Source organism: Ceratotherium simum, chromosome 31 (genome assembly GCF_057802395.1).
Source record: "Ceratotherium simum simum isolate JZ-2026a chromosome 31, ASM5780239v1, whole genome shotgun sequence".
NCBI lineage: Eukaryota > Metazoa > Chordata > Mammalia > Perissodactyla > Rhinocerotidae > Ceratotherium > Ceratotherium simum.
This window is the reverse complement of record NC_141930.1, coordinates 34,192,176-34,204,322: the sequence shown is the minus strand read 5'-3', so window position 1 is coordinate 34,204,322 and position 12,147 is coordinate 34,192,176. Positions and strand designations below refer to the sequence as shown.

Genomic DNA, 12,147 nt, shown 5'->3' with positions numbered 1-12,147 from the left:
ACATTACCATCTCTTCTGCTATATTATAGTTTTCTATTGTTGTGTAACAAATTACCACAAATTTAGTGGCTAAAAATAATGTGCGCTATTACCTCACAGTTTCTGTGTGTGAGGAGTCCAGGCACGGTTTAGCTGAGGCCCCAGTTCAGAGACTCCCAAGGCTGCAATCAGGGCGTCACCAGGCTGCCTCCTCTCTGGAGTTTGGGGTCTTCGTCCTAGCTCACGTGGCTGTTGGTAGAATTTAGTTCCTTGTAGTTGTAGTACTGAGATCCCCATTTTCTTTCTGGCTAGAAGTAGAACAATGAAAGCTGTAATAAGCACAGAGAGATGTATGCCCAGTTGTGTGATATTGGAACACAACTTGGATGCTTCTAAGCTTCTTGAAAGGAGAAGGATATAAGGAAATGTACTTAGATATGAGATTCAAGTGTGTTGTAACAAAAGCAAGCCTGCCCTTCTTGAGAAGTGTATGTTATTTCTGACAAGGAGACTTGAGGTCTGGAAGTTATGGAAGGAAAATTTAAATGCAAACCTGTTTACTTTAACACCTACACTATTTCCCTGAAATAATGCCACCTTACAGAGAATTTTAGCTCAAATATTTCATTTTACAAGTGAATAAACAGAAAAATATAAACCAAGCATCTATTTAGTAAAAGATCTGAGAATTGAAGAACCTAGATCTTCTTATAGTCCTTTATTAGTTTATTAATTAGACTGCCAACTTTAATCTAAATAATATGCTTATATCTCTAATTCATGATGTATCATGATTAGATGGAATCTACTGAAAGAAGAAATGGAGCTCATTTATGTTACCTCCTCACGCTGCACGTTACTCCTGCCCGAATATGAGAACTACACTAGTATATTTTTACTAAATGGTACGTTCTAAGTTATATGCTTCTTTATATACTCAACTGCTTTACTTGAGAAAAGATACATGAAAGGTAAAATTTGTGAATCTTTTCAGGTCCAAAAAGGCCTTCGTTCTACCTCACCTACTTTTGAAGGATAGTGTGAAAAACGTTTTGCCCCAGAGCTCTGAAGATGTCATTGGGTTGTTGTTTAGCCTTAATTGCCCTGATGAGAAATCTGACCCCCACGTTTTTCACATTCACTTCAGAATCAGTCGTGGGGTTTGACCTCAGTCTGTGGGATTCCTGTGCTGTAAGAATAAAGAGGGTTTATTCTAGGACAGCTGTTTCCTCATTTTTAACCTAAAGAATCACTAGAATAAATTTACTCTGTTCATTGAAAAAGCTGTGGGTATTTGCCCGGAGTTACTCCTGGCTTTCGGGCTCACTTGCCTCCAGGCTTCAGGGGTACCTCTGGTTCTGAGCTCAGAGACCATCCAGTCCCGGAGAGACAATCCGCTCACAACGGCCACCGCAATCTTGTCATAGTTTGTTTGGGGCTATGGCCTTTCCACTCAAAATTCTTTCACTTCTTTTTTCTGTCTTGTAGCATTTTGGGGCTCCCCCTTGCACTGCGGATTCCCTATCAATGTGCTGTCGTCATTTGGGGGGCTTATTTCTTCCACACACGTGTATGTGAGGGGGTCCTATCAGGGACTGAAGTCACATGCCTGCTCAGTTCACCACCTGAGGACACCGCCTCAGGTCATCGTAAACCAGAGGAGCAGCCTCCTCTCCCCAGGGAAGGGGCGACAGCAGCGCGCAGAAGCGCGGCGGGCTGGCAGCTCGGGCTCGCGTCTCCCTCGACGGATCTCCAATCAAGAAGCATCGCGCGGCATCACGGTGCCGCTGTGGGCAGAACCAGGATTTACAGACCAAAAGAAATATTCAATTGTACCATAAAAGCAAATGTAGGATTATTTAGGAAAATGTTCTATCCTCGCCGAGTCTGTTTCCTTATCTTCATAATGTAGAAATAACTCCGGAGAATTCGTTCAGACGGGGTTTGTACCGTGCCAGACTCATCGCTGGTCCTCAAACATCCAAAGACCCGGGCACGAGTCTGGGGCCCCAGCTCGTCAGCCCGGGGGCCGCTTTCCCCGTCTTAGTGCATCATCGCTGTATGAGGTTGGTGCTTGTGTTGTCTCCACAATCCCCCTCCTGGGCCTGAGCACGGGCACTTGCTTTCCCTGGACAGCCTTCCCTCCACTCTTCCCTGGACTGCCTGAGAAGCCGCTCTTCCTTCAGCGTTTGGCCTCATCTGCTCCCGGGACTCCCTCCCACCATCACCCATATCAGCCATGCTCTGCCTTCAGGAAGCCGCTCCCTGCCCTCAGCAGCCAGGGCTCAGGGCTCTGGAAAGGTGGCCCCATCACAGCGCAGCCCACGCTGCTGGGTCTTGCGTTTCTCTCTTTGGTCTCCTTCTCCAGAGCTCTCAGAGGGCAGGGGCTTGGCGTCAACATCTCTGTATTCCTGTGTCGGTGCTCTCCAGGCATGTAGAAATCAAGTGCTAAGTTAAGTTGAATTGAAATGAAAGGCTACGTATACATATTGTTTCTGAGACATGAGTTATTATTACTTTGAAGTGCTATGAATTCTGAGAGCATCAGACACATTCATGTTCTAAAGTAAGTCAAAATTACATTCCAAAATCAATACAAATGTTCCTGGCATTTGGGAATTATCACTATTCCTCCCATTGCCAAGATGAATAGATTTTATATTATACTAACATCACTTTCTGTGCAATAAGACTGGACTTAAAAGGAAATTAATAACTGCTTACTGATGTGTTTTTAAGGAATACAAAGTAATTTTATCTTATATTGCTTAAAAAATGATGAAATAGGCTTAATAAGAAAAAAACTCATACAGTGAACTCCAAAGCCAACTGTAAATAAGTGCAGGATTACAGTGGCTACCCTTTCCCTTCAGTAACCCCGATAACTGATATCCGATTGTTTCCACATTGAATATGTATGCAATTACAACTTGCATTTATTTCTTCTTTTTATATTGTTTTAAGTACTTCCTTACTCTTTTAAAATTCAAACCCCAGCTTATCCATAAACGCCTTTTCCAGCGACCCTGACATGATGTGAGATCTCTCAAATATTTATCATGTGCCCACCAAGTGGCAGACACACACGTGCGCTGGGTGCTGGGGATGCTACGCTGGCAGCAAGGGGCAAGCCTCCTCCAGGGGGCCTATGGGATCTTGTCAAAAGCACCTTGAGCTTTATAGGAATGAAAGTTAAAGAAACATTAGTTTTGCCATACAAGTTGTGCTCCAGGTCATTTTCAGTTTGTTTGGAAGAATGCTCACATTCTTGTATTTATTTATTGTTCATTAGACTAAGTATTTTGTGTTTATTTATTTACTTATTTATTTATTTTTATTTTTTATTAGAAACTATAAGGTGCTTTTTTTATTGTGGTAAAACATACACAATATAAAATGTGCCATTTTAACCATTTTTAAGCATACAGGTCAGTGGCATCAAATACGTTCACATTGTTGCGTAACCAGCACGGGAGGTGCTTTTTACATGCGTCTGTTTTTTTTCTTTTATTGCAGTAACATTGGTTTATAACATTATATAAATTTCAGGTGTACACCATTATATTTCAATTTCTGTGTACATTACATCATGTTCACCACCCAAAGACTAATTACAACCAGTCACCACACACATGTGCCTAATCATCCTTTTCACCCTCCTCCCTCCACCCTTCCCCTCTGGTAACCACCAATCCAATCTCTGTCTCTATGTGTTTGTTGTTGTTGTTTTTATCTCCTACTTATGAGTTAGATCATATGGTATTTTTTCTCCCTCTGGCTTATTTTGCTTAGCATAATACCCTCAATGTCCATCAGTGTTGTCACAAATGGCCGGATTTCATCGTTTCTTATGGCTGAGTAGTATTCCATTGTGTATATATACCACATCTTCTTTATCCATTCGTCCCTTGATGGGCATCTAGGTTGCTTCCAAGTCTTGGCTATTGTGAATAACGCTGCAATGAACACAGGGGTGCATGTATCTTTACACATTGCTGTTTTCATGTTCTTTGGATAAATACCCAGAGGTGGAATAGCTGGATCGTGTGGTAGTTCTAGTCTTAATTTTTTGAGGAATCTCCATACTGTTTTCCATAGTGCACCAGTTTGCACTCCCACCAGCAGTGTATGAGAGTTCCCTTCTCTCCACATCCTCTCCAACACTTAGTATTTCCTGTGTTGTTAATTGTAGCCATTCTGACGGGTGTAAGGTGATATCTCATTGTAGTTTTGATTTGCATTTTCCTGATAATTAATGATGCTGAATATCTTTTCAGGTGCCTGTTGGCCATCTGTATATCTTCTTTAGAGAAATGGCTGTTCAATTCTTTTGTCCATTTTTTAATTGGGTTGTTAGTTTTGTTGTTGAGATGTATGAGTTCTTTATATATTTTGCAAATTAACCCCTTATCAGATATACGGTTTGTAAATATCTTCTCCAAATTTTTACATTGTTTTTTTGTTTTGTTGATGATTTCCTTTACTGTGCGGAAGCTTTATAGTTTGATGTAGTCCCATTTGTTTATTTTTTCTATTGTCTCCCTTGCCTGGTCAGACATCATACTTGAACATATGCTGCTATGACCAATGTCGAATGGATTACTGCCTATGTTTTCTTCTAGAAGTTTCATGGTTTTAGGTCTTGCATTCAAGTTTTTATTTTATTTTATTTTACTTATTTATTTTTTGTGTGTGAGGAAGATCAGCCCTGTGCTAACATCTGCCAATCCTCCTCTTTTTTTTTTTGTGCTGAGGAAGACTGGCCCTGGGCTAACATCCATGCCCAACTTCCTCCACTCTATATGGGATGCCGCCGCAGCATGGCTAGCCAAGCAGTCTGTTGGTGCGCACCTGGGATCCGAACCAGCGAACCCCGGGCCGCCGCAGTGGAGCATGCGCACTTAACCGCTTGCGCCACTGGGCCGGTCCCCTTACATTCAAGTTTTAATCCATTTTGAGTTAATTTTTGTGTATGGTGTAAGACAATGGTCTACTTTCCTTCTTTTGCATGTGGCTGTCCAGTTTTCCCAAGACCATTTATTGAAGAGACTTTCCTTTCCCCATTGTATGTTCTTTGTCAAAGATTAGCTGTCCATAGATGTGTGGGATTATTTCTGGGCTCTCGATTCTGTTCCATTGATCTGTGTGTCTGTTTTTGTGCCAGTACCATGCTGTTTTTGTTACTATACCTTCGTAGTATATTTTGAAATCAGGGAGTGTGATACCTCCAGCTTTATTCCTTTTTCTTAGGATTCCTTTAGCTATGCGGGGTATTTTGTTGTTCCATATAAATTTTAGGATTCTTTGTTTTATTTCTGTGAAAAATGTCATTGGAACTTTGATAGGGATTGCATTGAATCTGTAGATTGCTTTAGGAATAGGGACATTTTAACTATGTTAATTCTTCCAATCCAAGAGCATGGAATATCTTTCCATTTCTTTTTTTTTTCATACAATTGTAGACTGGCTTTTCACTTATTTATTTATTTATTTATTTTTAATTTTATTTACTTATTTTTTCCCCCAAAGCCCCAGCAGATAGTTGTAGGTCATAGCTGCATATCCTTCTAGTTGCTGTATGTGGGACGCGGCCTCAGCATGGCCGGAGAAGCGGTGCGTTGTTGCGCCCCCCCGGGGGATCCGAACCCGGGCCGCCAGCAGCGGAGCGCGTGCACTAAACCGCTAAGCCATGAGGCCGGCCCTCTTTCCATTTCTTTGTGTTTTTTTCAATTTCTTTCAACAATGTGTTACAGTTTTCAGTGCACAGATCTTTTACCTCTTTGGTTAAGTTTACTCCTAGGTATTTGATTCTTTTTGTTGCAATTGTAAATGGGATTGTATTCTTAATTTCTCTTTCTGCTACTTCATTGTTAGTGTATAGAAATGCAACTGATTTTTGTATGTTGATTTTGCATCCAGCAACTTTGCCATACTCATTTATTATTTCTAAAAGTTTTTTGGCAGATTCTTTAGGATTTTCTATATATAAAATCATGTCATCTGCAAATAGTGACAGTTTCACTTCTCATTTTCCAATTTGGATCCCTATTATTTCTTTTTCTTGCCTGATTGCTCTGGCTAGGACTTCCAAAACTACCTTAAATAAGAGTGGTGAGAGTGGGCATCCTTGTCTGGTTCCTGTTCTTAGGGGGATAGCTTTCAGTTTTTCTCTGTTCAGAATGATATTAGCTGTGGGTCTGTCACATATGACCTATATTATGTTGAGGTACTTTCTTTCTATACCCATTTTATTCAGAGTTTTTATCATAAATAGATGCTGTATCTTGTCATATGCTTTCTTTGCATCTATTGAGATGATCATGTGGTTTTTATTCTTCATTTTGTTAATGTGGTATATCATGTTGATTGATTTGAGGATGTTGAACCATCCCTGTGTCCCTGAAATAAATCCCACTTGATCATGCTGCATGATCTTTTTAATGTATTGTTGTATTTGATTTGCTAGTATTTCTTGAGAATTTTTGCATCAATGTTCATCAGTGATATTGGCCTGTAATTTTCTTCTTTTGTGTTTTCCTTGTCTGGTTTTGGTATCAGGGTAATGTTGGCTTCTTAGAATGAGTTAGGAAGCTTCCCTTCCCCTTCAATTTTTTGGAAGAATTTGAGAAGGATGGAGATTATTAAGTCTTTGAATGTTTAGTAGAATTCACCAGGGAAGCCATCTGGGCTTCTATTTTTTGGGAGAATTTTGATTACTGTTTTGACCCCTTTATTGGTGATGGTCTATTCAAATTCTCCATTTCTTCTTGATTCAGTTTTGTAAGGTTGTATGATTCTAAGTACTTATCCATTTCTTCTAGATTATCCAATTTGTTGACGTTTACCTTTTTGTAGTATTCTCTTATAATCTTTTGTATTTCTGTGGTGTCAATTGAAATCTCCCCTCTTTCATTTCTGATATTATTTATTTGCTCCTTCTCTCTTTTCTTCTTGGTGAGTCTAGCTAAAAGTTTGTCAGTTTTGTTTATCTTTTCAAAGAACCAGCTCTTAGTTTCATTGATTTTTTTGTCTCTATTTCATTTATCTGCTCTGATTTTTAATATTTCCTTCCTTCTACTGATTTTGGGCTTTGTTCTTCTTTTTCCAGTCACTTTAGAAGCACTTTTAGATTGTTTATTTGAGATTTTTCTTGTTTGTTGAGGTAGGCCAGTATTCTATAAACTTCCCTCTTAGAATTGCTTTTGCTGGATCCCATAAATTTTGGCATGTCATATTTTCATTTTCATTTGTCTCCAGGTATGTTTTGATTTCTCCTTTGATTTCTTTGTTGACCCGATCATTATTCAGTAGCATTTTTTTTTAATCTCCATATATTTGTGGCTTTTCTGATTTTTTTCCTATGGTTGATTTCTACTTTCATACCATTGTGGCTAGAAAAGATGCTTGGTATTATTTCAATATTCTTAAATTTATTGAGACTTGTTTTGCAGCCAAATATGTGGTCAATCCTGGCGAATGTTCCATGTGCATTTGAAAAGAATGTGTATTCTACAGTTTTTGGATGGAATGTTCTGTATATATCTACTAAGTCCATCTGGTCTACTGTGTCATATAAGGCCAGTGCTTCCTTTTTGATCTTCTGTTTGGATGATCTATCCATTTGTGTAAGTGGAGTGTTAAAATTCCCTACTATTATTGTGTTACTATTTCTTCTTTTATGGCTGTTAATAATTGCTTTATATATTTAGGTGCTTCTATGTTGTGTGCATAGATATTTACAAGTGTTATATCCTCTTGTTGGATTGTTCCCTTGATCATTATGTAGTGCCTTCCTTTGTCTCTTGTTACAGTTTTTGTTTTAAAGTGTATTTTGTCTAATATATGCATTGCTACCTTGGCTTTCTTTTCATTTTCATTTGCGTGGAGTATCCTTTTCCATCCCTTCACTTTCAGTTTGTGAGTGTCTTTAGGTCTGAAGTGTGTCTCTTGTATGCAGCATATATATGGGTCTTGCTTTGTTATCCAATAAGCCACCCTATGCCTTTTGATTGGAGCATTTAGTCCATTGACCTTTAAAGTAGCTATTGATAAAGTATGTACTTATTGCCATTTTGTTACTTTTTTTCTGGGTGTTTTAGTAATTCTTCTCTGATCCTTTCTTCTTCTCTTGCTCTCTTCCCTTGTGGTTTGATGGCTTTCTTTAGTAGTATGTTTGGGTTCCTTTCTCTTAATTTTTTGTGTATTTATTATGGGTTTCTGGTTTGTGATTACCATGAGGTTCATATATAATAACCTAAGTATATAGCAATCTATATTAAGTTGATGATCTCTTTAGTTTGACCTCTTTCTAACAGCTTTACTCTTTTACTCCTCTCCTCCCACATTTTATGGTTTTTATATCATATCAAACCTATTTTTGTGTGTGTGTGTATCTGTTTCCCTCTTATCATACAAATAGATAATTTTAGTACTCTTGTCTTTTAACCTTCATATTATCTTCATAGCTGGTTGATCTGCTATCTTTACAGTATTTTTGTCTTTACCAGTGATTTTATTGCTTTTCTTTTTTTGATAATTTTCTTATTCCTATTTGTGGTCTTCTCTTTTCCACTTAAACAAGTCCCTTTAGCGTTTCTTGTAAAGCTGGTTTCTTGGTGATAGACTCCTTTAGTTTTTGCTTGTCTGGGAAACTATTTATTTCTCCTTCCTTTCTGAATGATCACCTTGCCACGTAGAGTATTCTTGGTTGTAGGTTGTATTCCTTTCAGCACTTTAAATGTATCCTACCACTCCGTTCTAGACTGTAAGGTTTCTGCTGAGAAGTCAGCTAATATCCTTATGGGGTTTCCTTTGTGTGTAACTTGTTGCCTTTCTCTTGTGGCTTTTAGGATTCTTTCTTTATCTGTAATTCTTGACATTTTAATTATAATGTGTCTTGGTGTGGGCCTCTTTGTGTTTATCTTGTTTGATGCCCTCTGTGTTTCCTGTACCTGGATGTCTGCTTCCTTCCTTAGGTTAGGAAAGTTTTCAGCTATTATTTCTTCAATTAGATTCTCTGCCGCTTTGTCTCTCTCTTCTCCTTCTGGGACACCTATAGTACGAATGTTAGTGTGCTTGATGTTGTCCCAGAGGTCCCTTAGACTGTTCTTGTTCTTTTTAATTCTTTTTTATTTCATCTGCTCAGCTTGGGTGATTTCCTCTAGTCTTTCACCCAGCTTGTTGATCCATTCTTCTGTATAATCTACTCTGCTATTGAGTACCTCTAGTGAATTTTTCATTTCCAGTATCATATTCTTTGTTTCTGATTGGTTCATTTTATATTTTCCAATTCTTTGTTGAAGTTCGCACTGAGTTCATCCATTCTTCTCCCCACATCATTGAGCATCATGGCCCCCCTCATGACTTTTTATTTGAACACTTTGTCAGGTAGATTGCTCATTTCTGTTTCATTTAGTTCTTTCCCTTGTGTTTTGTCCTATTCTCTTACTTGGAATGTATTCTTTTGTCTCCTTATTGCGCGTCTTTCTCTGTGCTTTTGTCTATGAATTAGGTAGGTCAGCTATGTCTCCTGATCTTGGGGAGGTGGCCTTATGTAAGAGATGTATTATGAGGCCCAGCAGTGTGCTTCCCTCTCGTCACCAGTTCCAAATGTTCCAGGAGTGACCCCTGTGTGGGCTATGTGTGTCCTTCTGTTGTGACGGGGTTGCTCTTACTGCAGGTGCCCAGGAAGGCTAGGCTGTCTCCCTGGCCAGCTGGTTGTAATGCTCAGCTGTGTTTGGCTGCTATGGACCCTTCAGTCCACTTTCTTGGGCATGGGGAGCCCCAGCATAGTTGGCTACTAGGTCTAATAGCACCTTTCTGTTGCAGTTTTTCTGTTAAGTGAGTAGGCCGCCAGTGTGGTTGATTGCTAGGCATAGGGGCTTACAATTGCTGTAGGCCTCCAGTCTGCAAGGTTATTGTCAGCTGTCTCAGGATTGCAGCTGAATGGGGCCATCGCCAGGCACGGGAACATCCAATTGTCTCAGGCTTTGGAAGATGAGGTGGATCCCCTATGTGGCTGTTGGGGCAGCACAAGTCTGCTGCAGCTGACAAGCCCCACCACCCACAGGACCACACACACTGTCAACACAGTCCTGCCCCATGTGTGCACCCTGACCCACTGAAGCAGACTCAACCCACTGCAGAATCTCCACACACTCTACCTCCACCCACTCCTCAAGCATGGCCTGCCCTGCAGATGCAGACCCACTCACCTGGCTGCAGAGGATCCAGGCAGCCCCGCCCAGTCCCTAGGGCAGGCTGCCTGCACTGGCTGAGCTGGATTATGTCAGTGCTCTAGTGGGTGGGGCAGACCCTGCGCTAACAGGCCAGGGGAAAAACTACAAGGCATCTGCCAGCGTCTGTGTCAGCACACCTGTACTAGGTCACAATAATGGCTGCTGCCAATGTCTCAGTCCCTGGTGAGGTCTGACCTCTCGCTGAGTTGCACCCAGAGCCTATCAATCAGGTGAGTCTCTTCACCAAAGGACTGTGCACCTTTCTTTCTGGTGATTTTAGGTTGCTTTCTGAAATGGGTGAATTTGTGTGTGGGCCCTGTAAAAGCAGGCTTTTTTCCCCTTCTGCCCGATAGCTTTTCTGTGGATATTCCCTGTTGTTGTTAGTAGCCTCAAACCCAGGTATTGAGACATTTGTCTTGGTTGTGCTGAATCCAAAAGCTGCTTATTGTGGTGACACTCCCCCGCTCAGATCTCCCACTCCTCCAGGGAAGGCTTCATACCTTAGGATAGCTCCCGGGTGGCTGTGAAGCATCGTGGCTCACTAAGGTGATGTTTTTTCTCTCCAGAAGGAAATCTTTGCCTCTTCCACCTCAGTCAGCACTGTCTCCTGTTGCAGGGGTTCTTTTTATCCAGTTTTCAGTTCTCTCTCAGGGGTAGTTGTTCCAAGAGTAGTTGTAAATTTGTTGTGTCTGTGGGATGACGTGAGTTCAGAGTCCGCCTATGCTGCCATCTGGACACCAACTGCCTCAGTTTTTTGTTTTTAAACTTTATTATCTAATAGGGATAAAAGCAAAGGTCAAGAGCATTTATCTCCATGTATCTTCAGGATACTCTGAAAGACGGCATAAGAGAACCAGTTCCATGTTTGCATTTCACACACTGAGAGTTGAATAAAGAGGGATGGATGATTCTGGAAACAATAAGCCCAGGACCCCCATTTACATTTCCAGATTTCTGATGAACTTTGCAATGATTTAGGTCCTAGAAAACATTGATTCAATAATGCTCAACTTTTATGACAACTTCATTCTCTTAAGAAATTCTATAATGATTATTTGGATAATTTAAATCAGTATAAATTACCAAATGACTTTACCTTGAGTATAGAAAAGAAAGTTTATTTTTAGCAGCATTGAGATTAATGCTATGTTATTTTTCACAAATTTAAAAATCAGTTGATAAATTAACATCTTGTACTAAGGAAAATTGCCACCTTCTATGTGGATATGGTAATGTTTTTTAAACCTTAATTAATTACTCAAGTTCAAACCATCAGGTGTGACAATAGAACATTTTCCTGTCTGACATTTTTATTTCTTATGAATGTACATGAATTTGAATTTGACACAGTTTGATATTCCTTTGTCTCTCAACATTTTAAGAGCTATGCACACTGGTGTTCTGTGACCTCAGAAAGTGGCTCTTCTGACATCCTCATTGCCAGTCACCCACAGGCACATCACCATGCTGCACTGCCATGTTGGTGGAAGTGATCATTTCTGCCTCCAACTGCAGAATGTCCTTCTGTTTTCACCTTGCCTTTGCTGTCATAACTGACACTGTCAGCTAGTTCTTTCCTTGGGTACATGAACATCAAAATTTCCCACAATAGGCATGCCTTTTACTCTGCTCTATGTCCAGTCTCCATCTGCATTCACCACCTTAGTCCATGACATCACTGTCCCCTCCACAGGGGCTCTAGCTGCCTACATTTATACTCTTCAGAATCCTCTGTCCACAGGCCCCCTCACACCCGGCTGTAATAACCAGCAGGTATTTGACATCTGGACTGGGGCTGGATCTTCTGTTGTTCTATGCAATTTGCTTTCTGGGTCTGCACATTGTAAACTGCTGACATTTAAGTGGCCCTAAATTTGGTTGCCTTTCATATTATAACACAATATAACCCCGGCTTATTTCCAATTTTTTT

At 40.3% G+C, this 12,147-nt stretch overlaps 1 pseudogene; it reads right to left on the bottom strand.

The window, feature by feature from the left end:
• Positions 1–1,592: 1,592 nt before the first annotated feature.
• The window catches only part of LOC147913063 (uncharacterized), a 64,046-nt pseudogene continuing 53,491 nt past the window's right edge, over positions 1,593–12,147 (bottom strand).